The following is a 16734-nucleotide window of genomic DNA, read 5'->3' on the forward strand; positions in this document are numbered from 1 at the left end:
TATCAGGCAACAGTACCTATTTCTAACCATTTTTACAATCCAATATAAAATCATAGGCCTGGTCTACACGGCTGTCAAAATTTGGCGGCAGTTGATGGGAGTTATGCATGCTACACAGAGTAGCTTGCGTAACTCCCGTTGACTTCATCACTTCTTTTAGCGCACTGTCTCCACTGTGCTTCGCCGACAGGAAATGCTTACCTGTAGATGCAGTGCTACACTTTTTGGGAAGGTGGTTTTATTAGATTCACTTCCGGATCGATTGAGTGTGTCTTCACTGCCGCTCAATCGAACCAGAAAAATGGACCTGATGGTGGCAAATTTGCCGCCATCAGTGTGGACATAGCCATAGAAGATTAGGGGTGGAAGGGACCTCAGGAGGTCATCTAGTCCAGCATTTCAAAATAACATGGAATCATAAGAAGAAGAAAAATTGGCTTTTTTGCTACAGTATTGCAGTGGAAGATTGTGTTTAGTTGGTTAAAATATAATCCCTAAATCCTTTTCAGTCATTGCTTTCCTGGATAGTCTGTTGTCTCCCTCCCCTCACCCCCTGTCCTTTAAGTAAGCCCTACATTTCTTCCTAAATGTGATCATCCCTTTGGCTTTATTACATGTTTAATTGCACTCAGTTTACCACATGATCTGTGTTAGAAATAACCAAAGAGGTTGTCCCTAGGGCGGATTGGGGAGATGGAACCCTTTATTGCCTGCTTGTTCCACCTTGATGCCGTGAGTGAGCAACGAAGGGGTTACTTTACAATTCTTTTATCCATAACAGTATGTAAATGTATACATTGTCAGCAACTCCCCATAGACCCTTATTTGGTTACATCGACACCTATAAAATGAATATTAACAACTACATGATGAATACAATTATATCCGCCCCTGTTTGTTGTTTACAGGATTACCATACAGAGGGCAGGCACATCACCTTAAAACCTATTAATTTTACACTAACATTCTTTGAAGTAAAGGCATGCCAGGCGGGGAAAGAAGATAATGCTTTCTTCCCATCAAAGACCTTGTGCAGGAGTGACAATAGTTATTATGTCAGTCTCATCCCTTGTGCAGATGGCCAGGAAGGGAGGAAAAGAGAGATCAGACTCTAAGTAGAATTCATACCAATTATCAGTAACAAGTTTTGCCCATGCCATGACCCCATTCCCTGTAATTTAGGCCTGACCATTTGTCCAGCTTTTAACTCTTTACTCTCCTACAATCTGGCTTGCTGTGTCAGCAACCTGCCCTTATTTACCCCCTCACCAACAGCAGTGATTTTATATATTCTGGCTGATTGATTTTTTTATAGGGCATTTATTAAGAAATTATACATTCATAGATTCTGAGGCAAGAAGAGACCTAGCTCCAAAGCTGCCTTTTAATTATCTGCACAGTTTCATGAAGAACAGACTCTTCAGCAAAGCATGGGATGCCGTTCTTTGTGAAATGCTGCTAGTTCAGGCTGAACAGTTTCACTAAGATCACAAGCTTCAGCAGCAAGAGCATCTCTGATGTAATACTAGTGACCCTGCACTAGCAAAATCCATTCCCTGTGCACTGTTAGGGTCCAGGTTCAAGGGAGGCATTGTTTGATGTCTATGCAGGGTGAGGGAAAGCAAATAAAGACTTCCATGGCTGGAATGCCTTTTTCTCTTCCCCCTTCAAACACTATGTAGTTATGCTGATATACTAGGTATAGTTTGCCACCCTGAGTAAATATTGCCGAGTATTCAAACTGATATCCTCAGGATGACTTCATTTGTTTCTAGTACACCTCCAATTTAAGAGCAAGCCTAGGACTTCTGATATCTCAGTATGTCTGTTTAAAAAAAAAAAAAAAACAACTTTTTTTTGGTTCTCCAATTTTACTGAATTTATATCTTTGAAAAATTGTATCATCTTAAAGTGATCTAAAGCAATGGTTCTCAACGAGGGGTTTATCAACTCTTAGATATTTGCCTTGTTTTACAATGGGCTACATAAAAAGCACTAGTGATGTCAGTACAAACTAAAATTTCCTACAGACAATGACTTGTTTATACTGCTCAATGCAATGCAATGAAATGTAAGTACAATATTTATGTTCCAATTGATTTATTTTATAATTATATGGTAAAAATGAGAGACTGCAATTTTTCAGTAATAGTGTACTGTGACGCTTGTATTTTTGTCTGATTTTGTAAGCAAGTAGTTTTTAAGTGAGGTGAAACTTGAGGGTATGCAAGACAAATAAGACTCCTGAAGAAGATACCATAGTCTAGAAAGGTTGAGAGCCACTAATCTAAAAGTGACCTCTTATGGATTACTTGGGGTAATTATGAAGCGCTTAAGTAGCTGAGTATGTGGCTAGAACTGTTAAAGCCTTGTGTGGAATAAGAAGTCAAATCTTTATTTTTTCGTATAGTTGAGAAAGGGGAGAGGGGGGGAAGCCTTTTATCAATAGAGAAATTACAAATGTGGAGGAAGAAAGATGTTAGGAAATAATAATGCTCTAAAATGAAGTTATGGTGGCGTGAGCTGGGCAAATAGTGCAAAATCTCTACTATGAGTATTCAGTAATTTAAAAATGAACTTGTTTTAGCTGTAATCATGTATGTCCCTTGTGTTAGCTTTCCTCAAATATTTAAGTGACTGAGCTTCCAGAGGCATAAAGGAGTGCTGACAGCAAATTTCAAGATTGCATCTTTTCAGTACTTATGGATAATACATTTTAAAATTGCATGCACCTGCAGTGATTTTATTTGGGATAGAATACAGTTTGACAAAGGATAACACACCAACCCCCACCCCGACTCACTACAACCTGGCAAAGAATTAGAGTGCCTGAAAGCTGACATCACCTTTCACAGTTGAACTACATCTAGACAGAATTACTTTGTGAATGTAATTAGAGATAATTTAAACTCTATACCAGATAACAAACCTTGGAGTAATACCTTGGCTGCAGCAAGTAAGTGTTTGGAAGTTCATAAATTTCCCTATTCTGTTTAACTGCAACATCTCTCTCTAACCTACCACCTCATTCAGGTTCAAAGTTCCACAGGCATTTTCATTTTCCCTTTTTGATTATTATGGAGGAGGTGGTACCCAACCTCAACTTTAAGGTTGTAACCCTGATCCTCAGCCCCAATTTTCACCTTCCTCTGACATCTGCAAATAAAAGCTGACAGGTCTGAAAAATGGCATGGCAGAGCTGGGCCTTAGATTGAATTTTTCTTACAGCATTCTAGTACTGCTCTATCTCAGAGAATGGGTTAGTTGCTTCTACTTCACACATTCTAATGACTTTTTCCTGTCTCATAATGCAAAAGTTACATGGGTATAGATATGCAAGTCAGTGGGCATATAGTATTCCGTTGGATTTAGAATCACCCCAATAGCTGTGGGCTTCTGTTCTGGAATGACAGTTCTGGCAAGCCACTGTCAGATTGTCTGTATGCTACAGTTTTCTCTGGTTTGTCAGCTTAGTACTTCCTGCTAGTCATTCATACCAGGTTCATTACTAGGGAAGCTGAATTCCTGAATCGCTTCTTAGATGAGCCCATGCTGCTTGTTATGATGGAGGTGTCAGGCTTTCAGCCATATAGGGCATAGGCATAATGAATGACCTGCTATTGCTGCTTTTCTTCATCAGTACACCATTTGGTTTAGGATCAGGAACATTGGGCTGGAAGCCAGGAGACAATGCATCCTGCTTGTACCTCTGACTGAATGGCATTAATAATTTTCTTTATTTCATCACCATTAACGAACAAGACCACATATCCCTACCCTTGATGGAGCTAGCTATGAGATTCTAATCTCGTAGGTAGGGTAACTGAGTCCCAAAAAGTTTGCTTAAGAGTAAAGTTCTTTTTCCAGTTCTAACATAGCAAACCCAAGTTTCATCCACTTAGCCAAACATCTAGATTTAATATATTCTTTCTGAGAGGCTGTGTGACTGTTGTTTGCAGAATGAGGCTGCTTCTACATACTCACATTTACAAAACATTTGAGACCTACAGATAGAGTATGTGAATGTAAATCATAAAAAATAGGATCTGATTTTTAGAAGCAGTGAACACTCACCACTCCCAGTGAATTCTATGGTATCTGTGGGTGATCATCACCTCTGAAATATTAGGCCCTTGATGTTTCAAGCTGAGTGAGCATCTGATAATCAATAGCTCACCATAGTATTTCAGAGTAACAGTGCCGAGGTGCTTTTGAAAACCGCTTCTTGGCACCTATCTTCATCTTGAGGTGCCTAAATACCTTTACAAATCTAAGTGACTTAGGCAGTCAAGACTTTTCAACAGTGCCTGTGTGACATGAGAGCCTAAATCCCATTGACTTTTTCTGAGACACTACAAGTCTTCATGCCTAAGTCTAAGGAAAATGGGATTTAGGCTCCTAAACCAAGCACTTTTGAAACAGTTCTCCTGTATTGCAATGCATATGCATATAATTAAGGTTGCATAGACCACATAATTAATTTCTCTCATTATTCCGAGAAAAATGTAGTCAGTATGAAAAACATTCAAATTAAAAAGTTCACATGGATTTCAAGGTTGTAGCTGCAACAGTGCTTCTTGTGCTGTTTGTGCCCTTCCTGAACAACAGAGGATCAGTTCCCAAAGTAAGCTTAAAACATGAGAAATGTGGGAAAATGTGGGAATTAATCGTACTTTCCTCAGAATATAACCATACATCTTTAACTCTAGTCTCATAGGGATGTAGCAAAACAAAAAACATCAACATGCCTTACCCCGTCCTCAAAAAAATCTGCCATTTTTACTGTAACCACTGCAATTTCAAATCAAAGTCACACAGTCCAATGAGGCCTTCAGTTTGATCCTTGTAGCAACATTGATCAGGAAAGTAAGTGCTGCAGGTCACAGATCTCATCTGAGACACTGAGCTGCCTCTCTTCCTTGCTTCCAGCTGTATGACTCCAGTGAAAGAGGCTGACAGTACGTTAGAGGATTTTGTTGAGTCTTTTTCCTGAAGGTCAGATCACTAAAGGCAAATATTCCCACTTCCAAAAGAATGATGAAACAAGTTGTTGGCAGCTCAAATGGGGTGGAGTTAAGGGCATGTGGTTGTGTATTAACTCTGTTTTCCCAACTTTTTAATGTTCTTGTTTTTACTGTAAGTCTAATACTCTTGGAAGATATATATAGAGGAGCTTTAATTTCACATTTCCTGGTTTTCCATTTCTTGAGGTTTGGGGATTGAAATGTACCTTCATCAAGAACACAAGCATCACAGGTCACTATTGTATAATTGTAACCTTAACTATTAAAGAAATTGTTGCATGTGAATAAGTTATGTTCACCCGCTCTGGGAATAGAACCAATCACAATCAATTAACAGAACTCAAATTTAAAAAATCAAGACTTACCAAAGCAAACTGTTCACAATCACTTTAAAATAACTAAAACCCCAAAAGCTCAAAAGTTATTGAGGAAATCCTAATAATGAACACAGCCAAGATGATGATTTTTTTTTTTACATTCTATGAGCAGAAAAAGGGTTGAGGACAAAGTTTGCTGAGCACCTACTCCTCAGTGAAGTAATTGATTTGTATTTAAAATCGTAACTCTAACTTTGTGAAGTTTAAGTTCAGAAGTGTATCTTGAGCAGAGAGATAAATACCAAGGGCTCATAGTTAGGTTAGTTCAATAGCCCCATTCCAACAGCTTTAGCTCTACATTCTGTTCCTTTCAGTGTAATTGGTATGTTGGAGGAAGCTGGAGAGGCTGTGGCTGGGACATTTTTCTACCATCAGTTTAGAATGGCACTTAGGCTGGCCAGGTAAGCTGCATTTATGGCTGTTTTATGTTGCTGTAGAGGTGCAAAGCAGCTGGAGTGTACTGGTAAATTCTGAATATGTCTTTTGTAACAATAAAAGCCACTTTCACGAGTGCCTTCCTTAAATCTATATATGTAATACATGATGTGTTTAGTTTGCTAAAATGAAGTGGGGCAGCCTTTACTTAAAGTCAGTTGCCATTAGATTAGGTTTCTGGATGACAAACCAAAGTTCACAGCAATAACCAATCCACTCTTTTACCACTGAGCAATTCCACCTGATTTTCTGGAGCTCTCAAATTTTGGGAACAATACTGATTTTAAGTTTCTGGACTAATATTAGCGAGAGGTGGTAACCTTTTTTAGATGGTATGAATATATCATGCAAGTTACTTTGTATCACAAACTAGTACATAGCGTATCCATATATTGCAGTTCATGTAACTTGTCTCTGTATCCTCCTCTTCCAGGTACAGTCTGAATGTCTGCACTGAGGACAGGGATTGGACAAGGGAAAGCCTCATACCAATACTTAGATTATCTTGAGACCTGAATTCCCACTTTGTGATTGGTCTAATTCCCAAAGGCAATCTTTGTTTTCAGTTAAAGACGAATTGATCACTGCACTAAGATGAGTGTTGCCTAGTTGCAAGTGATCATGATCTAGTTATATTTATGTGCAAACAGAGTATCATCCCAAACAGTCATACATCTTTTCAGTGCTTTAAAGTAATCAAATTCCTGAAGCTGAACATAATTATGAGCAAAACTGCTCAGGATGAAAAACATTAAATAAAACAATATAAATAATATTTGGGTGGTTTGTGTGTATATGAAAATTTTATTTCAGTCAATTTTGCTCATAGTTGTTTTATTGTTGCTCTCCACCTTTACTAGATGCCACAGGCCCCACACTTCTGGGATCACAAAAGGCGACTTTGTCAGTTGAAATAAATAATTAATCCTGGTTAAGAACAGAGGTGAAAACAGCAATAAAAATGATGTGTATAATTGGGTATTTTTTGATTAAGCTTGAAAAAATGATGAAAGTAGAAATTTTCTCCAAAAAATATTTGGTCAGAAAGTAATTTTGTCAAGTTTTTTTTTAAGATAATGTTTTTACGAGCTCTAGTAACATCCCTTCCTGAACTAACAACATCTAGGATTGACTCATTAAGATGGCTGCTACTTTCCATTTACTTATTTGAGAATTAGTCTTTACAGTGAAAATTATGCCTTGTATACAATATAATTAACAACTATTGATAATTTTCAGTTCGGTCTTTTTGAAACAGCACAAGTTATTTTCCAAAAAAAAATTGTGGACCAAAAATCCTGCACGTGATAGACCTGCACTTTTTTCAGTGAAAGGGGGGGCTGTATCTGGCTTTCCTGTCCTGAAACTGAATTCACCTTGTTAGTGGTATAGCATTTTTAATTTGCTGATTCCCAAATAACTCATCCAGATTAAAAAAAAAGATCAAATAAATGTTGTGCTTTCTTCTTTCAATATGGCAACTAAACTTCTTTTTGGACTGTCAGATCCTCAAAACTGAATATTCTATTCTCTAATAGTTATTTGGTAGGCAGCATGGATTGGTAAGTTTCCAATTCTATCTCCATTAAATCCAGTTTCTTTCCCCATCTATCTCAACTAAGTCAATGTTCAGGGCTTGAAGGAAAGCTGATATTATATATCTGACTGATATATATAGTCTCAGAGGTCTGTACTCTTACAGAATTACAGAAAAGAGCGCTTCCTAGATCTGATTTTCTTGCTTAACTTCAGTTTAGAAGCCTCACAGAATCACATATATGTGAAGTAGACATTGGCCTATGTCTTTCACTCCTGGAATCCAGGCTGGATACCCAGGTTCCTGTATATCTCTCATAAATGAATTATTAATTAGAACAGGAACTTTTGTTAGACCTCAGATTAGAAGGGTGTTGGAATGTTTTTGTCAGGAGCTTCTCAGCTTTATCACTTTTGCAGTACAGAATGTAACCCTATAGACTGGATAAGTGACTTCCCCTCTATTTTATCTCCATGGAACTCAGCATTTCTGCAAATCATCTCCATGGAGGGGGAAAACATTGCCAAATTACATGAAATTGACAGTTGATATAAGGACTGGAAATCATTCTGAACTCTTTCTCTGCGTGAATTCAAGAGACAGACGTTTCAGGGATATAGTCCACAGCAAATGTATAGAAGTTTAAAGGGAGGTTTCTCACCCCATCAGGGGATAGCGTGGGCAGAAAGGGCCAGATCCTTAGCTGGTGTAAATCAGCATAGCTTAATCGAATTCAGTTTTATACAAGCTAAGGTTCTGGCCCCAGGTCTTAAGACAGTTATTATTATGGTTTGATTATTTTGAGGAAAGGGAAGGAATTTGGGACAATGAGTGCAATTAAAGGCACTCATTCTGTTGATCTTATAATAGAGGGCATGAGCACTCCCTGCTGATGCATGTGGTACTGCAGGCCTTTTCCCACTTCTGGCACCCTCTTTAAGTTATCAACCCCACTTAGCTGAAGGGCTGAGCCACTAAAGACCTGCCAAGTCATACAATCAAAATGAACAGTTTTGTTAGACTTCTTCTATCCACCCTCATCAGCATCTTCAGCCCTGACTCTGGGCCCTTTAAATTAAGCCCTTTGCTCAGGCTTCCAAACAAAACTTCCCCCTCTACTCTCCTTTTCTCGGGGTTTACACCATTTTGCCAGTGGTGGAACCCAGGCTTGTCCATTATTCTAACCATTATTCCAACCCTGGGACCCTATAAACAGCAGCCATGTACCAGTCACTTCAGTTCATTGCTGCTACTTCCCTGGATCTCTTTCCATCTGGCCCCTTTATCTTCACCCCTTATCTCAGGATTTAAGTCCTCAGGTCTTCTCTCTTCCAACTAAAGCAAATGTACCCAGAACCAAACTCTGGTTATTCCTCAAGTACCTTTGGCTAAAGAGGGCAGGAGGAACATCCATCCATGCCCCTTTGGTGCCAGGCAGGAACTGTACAGTTACGTTTCCTGCAACTCTTTTTATCTGAGCTGCTGGTCTGTGATTGGCTGCTTCTGTGCAGCTTCTCTAGGCAGGCCAGCAGAGCCCACCTTTGCTGCTCTTTCTTAGGGTGGGGTGTAATAGGACTGCAGGGTCCCCTGTAGGGACCTGTAAAGACCATGTATATGTACACTGTTGGACAAGTTATGCTGGGTGGTGTGCAATGGTATATACATTTTATGCTTTTCTTTTGGTGAATAGCAATAAAATAGTATTTTTAAAAGTACATATAACAAGTAGTGGAAAGATGGATTCCAGCATAGGCCAATTCACTGACAGTGCTAGATATTCAGTTCCTAAGTAAAGTCTTGTGCCAAGATGAATATATAGCATTCTTTCCTTTTACCTTTCCTTAATTATTTCACATCAGTGAAACTGTGGAACCAGAGTGGATGAAACTACAAATAAATTAGCTAGTAGATACTATATGAATTTAAGATAATTGTATTCTCAGAGATATTTGGGGTTGTTCATCTTCATTTCTTCATACTTTCATGAAATTTTCTCTTAATCATATTTATGAAATGAGCACTACAATAGGTGGTAATGAGTAATGTATGCTTCTCTATTTTGGTAAATCTTGTCTTACATACAAGGAAGTTATCGGGGGTTTTTTTGTTTTTTTTTTAATATATATATGCTATATTTGTTCATCATGTGGAGTGGAGTAAATCTTCTGTCTTTTAAAAATATATAATTTAAGAACAGTTATGGACCTTATTTGTGAATGTGTACAAAATTAGATAAAAATGGTTTAATAAATTATTTGGATAGTTTGCCAATGAATCCAAGGCAACTCACACTGGCAGCTCATCACCATGAACCCCAGGGTACTATCTAATGTGTTTCATGTATCATTCATTACAGCAGGTAAGGCAACATGAATATGTGGTTCACTTTAGCAGTGTGTTCCTTCGGGACTATTAGGTTAAGTGAGTTAATTCTTATTCTTAATGTTCTATTCTTTTATCCTGAGACCTCATAACTAAAAATGCCTCAAAATAATTCAAATCCTTCTTTGCAGCAGCTCACCTATGAAATATTTTCTGTCAAAAGTTTATTATTTTTAATACAAAATGTGAAACAAAACTAATACATTCTTTGTGTCCTAGTATATATGTGGCTTTAGCTAAATATACATGTCCAGGCAAAAATCAATTTCTCCCTTCCTCTCTCCAAACAAATTCCATTGGGAAAAGTATGTGCTAAATATTCACTAAAATTCCTGAGTTACTTTCTGTTTCATAGCTATTAAACTCTATGAATTGCCTGCATGGTGTCCATTTTTAGAAGTTCTTTGTTGCCAAGAGCCATGGATGGTATTCTGAATAAAAAATTACATATGCCACCAAATCCAATGTATTGGGGGTTAATGATATTCACACCAGGTTATTTTAATTACTTTTGCTCAGATTTTCTCAGATTACAGAAAATAGTATCTGTCATATGTCAGAAGTTTTGGAAAACACTAAATACCAGATACCATAGGGGAAAAAATGAAGTATATTTCAAATTGATATACAACAATACTACTTGGGAGATATTAAAAATCATAAAAAGGAACAACATAAGGAAGTCTTCAGACCTGGTTCCCAGTTTTCAGAATGGATGTGTCCTTACCTACAGTGGAAAAGGCAGACGAAAGCTGTACCATAACCTATCAGCAATCTGTCAGAAAACAACATGTAACTTGCATGAAATCTTTCTTGGGAATATGATTTGAAACATAATTGAACAGTCAAAGTGAACAGTTGACACAGATAAAACTTACCTTTTTAAAAAAAACCCTCTCTCCATTAGATTTCAGTAAGGTACAATGTCTGTAACTGTCACAAGTCCAAGGACAATGTTGTTTTGGGCTCCATAATCAGGGACATCATATTACAGAGCAAATTGCTAATAGTGCTTCTTTGTACAGCTCTGGTTGGATTACATCTGGAATAAAGTGTTCAGTTCTGCACAATACACTACCAGACTGTCAAATTGTTCAGGCAAGAGTAACAATAATGACCAAAGGGAAGGAGAGTAACTATTAAAAGACAAAAGGGGATGGTGCTTTATAACAGACCATAAAACCTAAATATTTGTAGACTGTAAAAACTTACAACAAAAATGATTTTTGGCTGAGTGAAGTGAGGCCCTATACTCAACTCAATGGCATTTATCTGTTTGTCTGTCTGTCGGCATCAGGGCCGGCCCTAGACCAAGTGGCACACCAGGCAAGGAGCATCTTCGGTGCCCCTGTTCTCCATTTGTTAATCTTTTTAGTACCTTCATTTTTTTATTGCATTTGTAGCCCATTTTACGACTTTGATGCAAGATTTGCATGCATGATTTATCCCTGTCATATAAGATGATAAATTTGCATGCTAGGATCTGTAAATCTGTAGTTATTCATACCACAATTACACAATAAAATAAGGTTCACAATAGTGCAGCTTGGCTCTCATTTCACTTCAGTTTGTTCTTCTATTTCACTGATTGACTGGTGATATCCTGCCCCTTATATACCCATGAGAGCATGGCTGACAGCATTCTAGGAGGTTTGAGGAAAATGTAGTTCTCAAAGTCTGGAAGGTTCCATGAGTTTCTGCAAAGGTCCAGAACCTTCTAGAAGGTTAGTGAAAAATGAATCAACACATGGAATACTTGAAACATTTTACTTCAAACATTCCATTTTCCCTTTTGTTGCTAACAACAAAACAGCACTCTGAACCCATCATGCCCCAAGCCTGGCACCCCACGCAGTTGCCTGGGTCACCTGCCCCTAAATCCGGCCCTGGACTGCATATAACAAAACTTTTAAAAACTATATCCATCCAATTCCACGATTTCTGGGACTGTTCTAGGTATCAGTAAGCAGAATCTTACTGATTTTGGAAACAACTGGAAAACCAGAAAAGCCTTATATATACTAAAATGGTTGATTGACTGATTTGCCTCTGTCATCACAATAACAGTGGGGAGCTTCTGGATGCTGTTGAGGGACAAATGGGGTAAACACAGAGATCTTGGCATGGGGCAGGAGAATGGGGTACATTGTTATGGGGCTGAGGGAGCACACAGATTTAGGGAGATGGGAGTGTGGGACAGAGTTGTGCAAATGGTATTTGAACAAAGGTGGACATCCTGCTCAGGTGACTCCAAAGCTGAGGAATGCAGAAAGGTAAACATTTTTTTTTCTATCTGCTGTTACACTAAACATGCCTACCATATAATATTTGATTTTTAAAGCCTTACAGTGCTGCTATCTTGAGGAAGGGAGGGAGGTGCAGGTTCTGTTTTTGCCAATGCTGATGTAAATTATCAGAATAAAAGGTCTCTTTCAAATGGTTAACACATGTGTCGTGTCTGATTTCCAAATATTTTCAACAAATGTCCGTTGTTCTCTCCTCGAGTGATTGCTCATATTCATTCCAATATAGGTGAGTGCACGCCCCGTGCACAAGTCTCTGGATCCTTTTTTGCCCTAGCAACCCCCGCAGGGCCGGCTCTGGCGCCCCCTGGAGTGCCGCGCTCATGCCGCAGTGTATATGGCGCCGCTGACCCTGCGGGCCCCCAATTCCTTCTTTCCGCCTGTGACGGTACCTGGAACGCTTGCCCCTTGCTTCGCTGAGCAAGTAGCAATCCCCGTTTTTCTATAGTTATTGTTCTTACATAGTTTAGATAAGTGTTAAGTAGGTTAGATAGTGTTAAGTAGTGATTAGTGTTAAGTAGTAGATAGTTAGCCCTTAGGGGCTTGGACTGAGTCATGCCGGGCTCGACGGGGTTTAAAGCCTGATTGACCTGTGCAAAGGCCTTCCTGGTCAATGACCGATGCCTCCGATGTCTCAGGGAGCAGCATCGTAAAGAAAAATGTAGGATCTGTAAAGACTTCAAACCCTGGACGCAAAAGGAGCGGGACGCTCGCCTGAAGGCAATGTTAATGGAGTCAGCGCCCCGACTGAACTCCGAACCCTCCAGGTCTCCGGTGGCACCGAGCGTCTCGTCGGTGCAGAGCACTCCACCGGCACCAGTACCGTCTCAAAAAGCGGTACTGAAGAGAAAGAAGCCGCCCAAGGCTGTGCCTATGGACTCCCCCTGCGACCAGTACAGCAGGGGGTGACTCACGAGATACCCCAGCCATGTGCCATCGAGATCATTCCGGCACCGGCATCTCTGCGCAGGGAGCCTCCCCCAACCCCATGGGGTGAAGGAGCGCCCCTGCAGGGGCCATCGACGCCGGAGGCATTTGCGATGACACGCGCCCTCATGGGCATACCCACGCCTCCGTCCCCCCCTCGGCTGAGGGTTCCGGGACCGGCGTCTCAGGGTAAACCCACGCTGGGTTACCCCGGTGGGTGGAGGAGACGGGACGCGAGGTCTCCCCCCAGACGGTTGTTGAGGAGGGACAGCGAGAGCTCCCCTCCCACCTCCGACCAAGACTTGTTGAGCGCCTTGACATCGCGGCACCGGGGGCGGTCGCGAGGTTCCAGGCGGAGTCGTCACAGTTCTGCCTCTTGCGGTGACCGGTCCTCCGAATCCTGGCACCACTCTCCCACCCGAACCATGACACCGGCAAAGACGGGAGAGACCAGGCACACCACTACCCTGGTGCGCAGCTCCATGTGGTCACCGAGCAACTACTCCCAGCACTGGTCCCGCTGCCGGCACAGGTCCCACTCACTTAGGTGGTCCCACTCTCCGAAGGTCACCCGGCACCGATCCCACTCGCCAAAGTACTCCCGTTCACCGAGGGACACCCGGCACTGGTCCCGCTTGCCTAGGGACACCCGGCACTGGTCCCACTCGCCTAAGGACACGCGGCACCGATCCTGCTTGCCTACGCGGTCCTGTTCCCCAGGGGACACCCGGCACCGATCACCATCACCAATCCAGGTGCCAGAACCTTCGGTATCGAGGCATGAACATCGCTCCCGATCTCCAGCACGCAGCCCGGCACTGATCCCGGTGGCTGAGAGGACTCAAACTTCTCGGCACCGGTCTAGATCCCCGGTCTACAGCCCGGCGTGAACCCAGCCCCAACATCCTGGGCGGGCGAGATGTCATTCCCGCTCCTACAGCCGCCATGAAGCCACCAGTCCGCTGCGGTCCACGGCACCGAGCGGCTCAGCACCGACCGATGCCCCCGAACACAGCCATACTCGCTTCTCCACACCCAGGGGTCATAGTCAAGATCACCACTACTCCAGATCCCCGACACGCAGTCCGGTGCGGGCTTCGGCACCGGAGCACTTGGTATCGAGCGAGCCTTTGGCACTGCACCATCACAGGGGGCATTCTTTTGAGTGGCACTGTTCCAGGTCTCCTGCCGACAAGTGCCACCCCAAGCCCGAGGCGCCCAGGCGACACTCATCCACCTCCTCCAGCCACTCGCCCCCACGCCCACACTGTGAACACCGCCGGGACCGCTCTTGGTCATCCTGGAGTAGATCTCCGGAAGGGGTGGGGAGAGACCGCAGGGCCATCTAGGGTTGCTCTCTTTGTACACGATCAGGTCCTTAAATTAGTTAAGCCCCTCCTGGAGACCCCGGCCTCAGTAGCACCCACTTCTAAGACAGCGGAGCACAAGTACTATGTCCCACCTCAGGGTTTTGAATATCTTTATAACCACCCCGCCCCGGGAACACTGGTGGTTGACGCGGTTAACCAGTGGGACAGACAGGGTGCCCAGGCCAATACTCCAAAAAGTAAGGAGAACAAGAAATTAGACCTTTTAGGGAGGAAGGTCTACTCCACAGCGACGCTGCAGCTCCACATCGCGAACCATCAAGCGCTGTTAGGGCGCTACAACTTGAATTTATGGTCCTCCCTCCAGAGGTTTGCCCAAGCCCTTCCCCAGGACCTGGTAATGGACTTTAACATGCTAGTCCAGGAGGGTTCATTGGTGGCAGGGGCCGCCCTCCAATCGGCCAGCGATGCCACGGATGCTGCAGGGAGGGCTATGGCATCAGGCATTGTCATGCGCCGGTCTGCCTGGTTACAATCGTCCAGCCTTTCAACAGAAGTTCAGCAGGCCATTCAAAATCTGCCCTTTACTGGAGCCAGCCGCTTCTCTGGTAGAACTGATGAGAAGCTGCACGCATTGAAGGACTCCAGGGCCACCTTGAAGTCCTTAGGCCTATATGTGCCGCAAGCTGCAAGGTGCCAGGGCAGACTGTGCCCCCAGAGACACCAGCAGCCTCCACCCAGACCACCTCCCAGACCCGCTCAGACAAGGAGGGGTCGAGACCGGTTCCGGCAATCAAACCGTCGGGACCTCCAAGGCCCTGCCAGGGGACCCCAACAAGGGCCGCAGAAAGGCACGAAACGGCCATTTTGATGGTGCGCCCAAGGGTGGCATCCTCTCCCATCTCCCTGGATCTCACCCAGCCTTTCACGAACAGACTGCGGCCGTTCCTCCCACAGTGGCAGAGCATAACCTCAGACCGCTGGGTGCTGAGTGTAGTGCACAGAGGTTATGTCCTGCAACTCTCGGCCTTCCTACCGGACTCTCCCCCTACCCCGTCCCTCTTCAGGGACCCCTCTCATGAGCTGCTCCTCATCCAGGAGGTACACACTCTCCTCCTCCTCCGGGCGGTGGAAGAGGTTCCTTCCCAGGAAAAGGGCTGGTGGTTTTATTCCCAGTACTTCCTTATCCCCAAGGCAAAGGGAGGCCTCAGGCCTCTTCTGGACCTTCGGCATCTAAACAAGTTTATCAGGTGCCTCAAGTTCCGCATGGTCTCCCTAGCCTCCATCATTCCCACTCTAGATCCAGGGGATTGGTATGCCGCCCTCGACCTCAGGGACGCCTATTTCCATATTTCTATCCTCCCAGGACACAGAAGGTTTCTGCGCTTTCAGGTAGCTGGTGGCCACTACCAGTTTTTGGCCCTGCCCTTTGGCCTTTCTTCAGCGCCCAGGGTCTTCACAAAATGCATGGCGGTGGTGGCTGCCCACCTGTACCGCAAAGGGGTTCAGATCTTCCCCTACCTGGATGACTGGTTAATCCGGGGCAGATCCAAGGATCACGTTCAGAACAGCCTGACACTGACTTGCACAACATGCACCAGACTGGGGCTGCTCATAAACGAGCAGAAGTCCACCCTAACACCTGTACAATGCATAGACTTCATCGGGGCCACCCTGGATGCTGTTCAAGCCAGGGCCTTCCTTCCACAACCTCGCTTCGAGGCAATGACCGCCATAATCACAGATCTCCACAGGTCCCCCACGACAACAGCCAGGTACTACCTTCAACTGTTGGGACACATGGCGGCATGCACTTATGTGGTGAGGCTGGCTCGTCTCAAACTCAGGCCCCTCCAGGGTTGGTTGGCCTCGGTATACGCCCCGGCCAGGCACTCTCTGAGCAAGGTCGTCACTGTCCCGGTCCAAGTATTAGCGTCCTTGAATTGGTGGACAGACCTGAGGGAGGTATTGAGGGGTGTCCCCTTTGCAGACTTTACACCCTCCATAACCCTGATCATGGACGCTTCCGACGTGGGTTGGGGGGCTCACATGAGCAGCGACCTCAGCACACAGGGGCTCTGGTCAATACAGGAGCAATGTCTCCATATCAATGTTCGGGGGCTCCGGGCAGTCCGGCTGGCCTGCAAGGTGTTCCTCAGGTTCCTGAGGGGCAAGGTGGTTCAGGTCCTGACAGACAATACGGCAGCCATGTCTTATATAAACAGGCAGGGGGGAGCACACTCCGTGGCCCTTTGCCAGAAGGCAGTGCAACTTTGGGACCTTGCGGTGAGGCACGACTTCCACTTGTCTGCCTCTCACCTCCCGGGGGTCAGGAACAACGAGGCGGACCGCCTCAGCAGGTTGTTCTTACCCTGCCACGACTGGTCACTACACTGGGAGGTGACAACTTCTCTTTTCCGC

This window comes from Emydura macquarii, unplaced genomic scaffold (assembly GCF_026122565.2).
Source record: "Emydura macquarii macquarii isolate MOO-44397 ecotype Brisbane River unplaced genomic scaffold, CSIRO-AGI_Emac_v2 contig_1827, whole genome shotgun sequence".
In the NCBI taxonomy this organism is placed as follows: domain Eukaryota; kingdom Metazoa; phylum Chordata; order Testudines; family Chelidae; genus Emydura; species Emydura macquarii.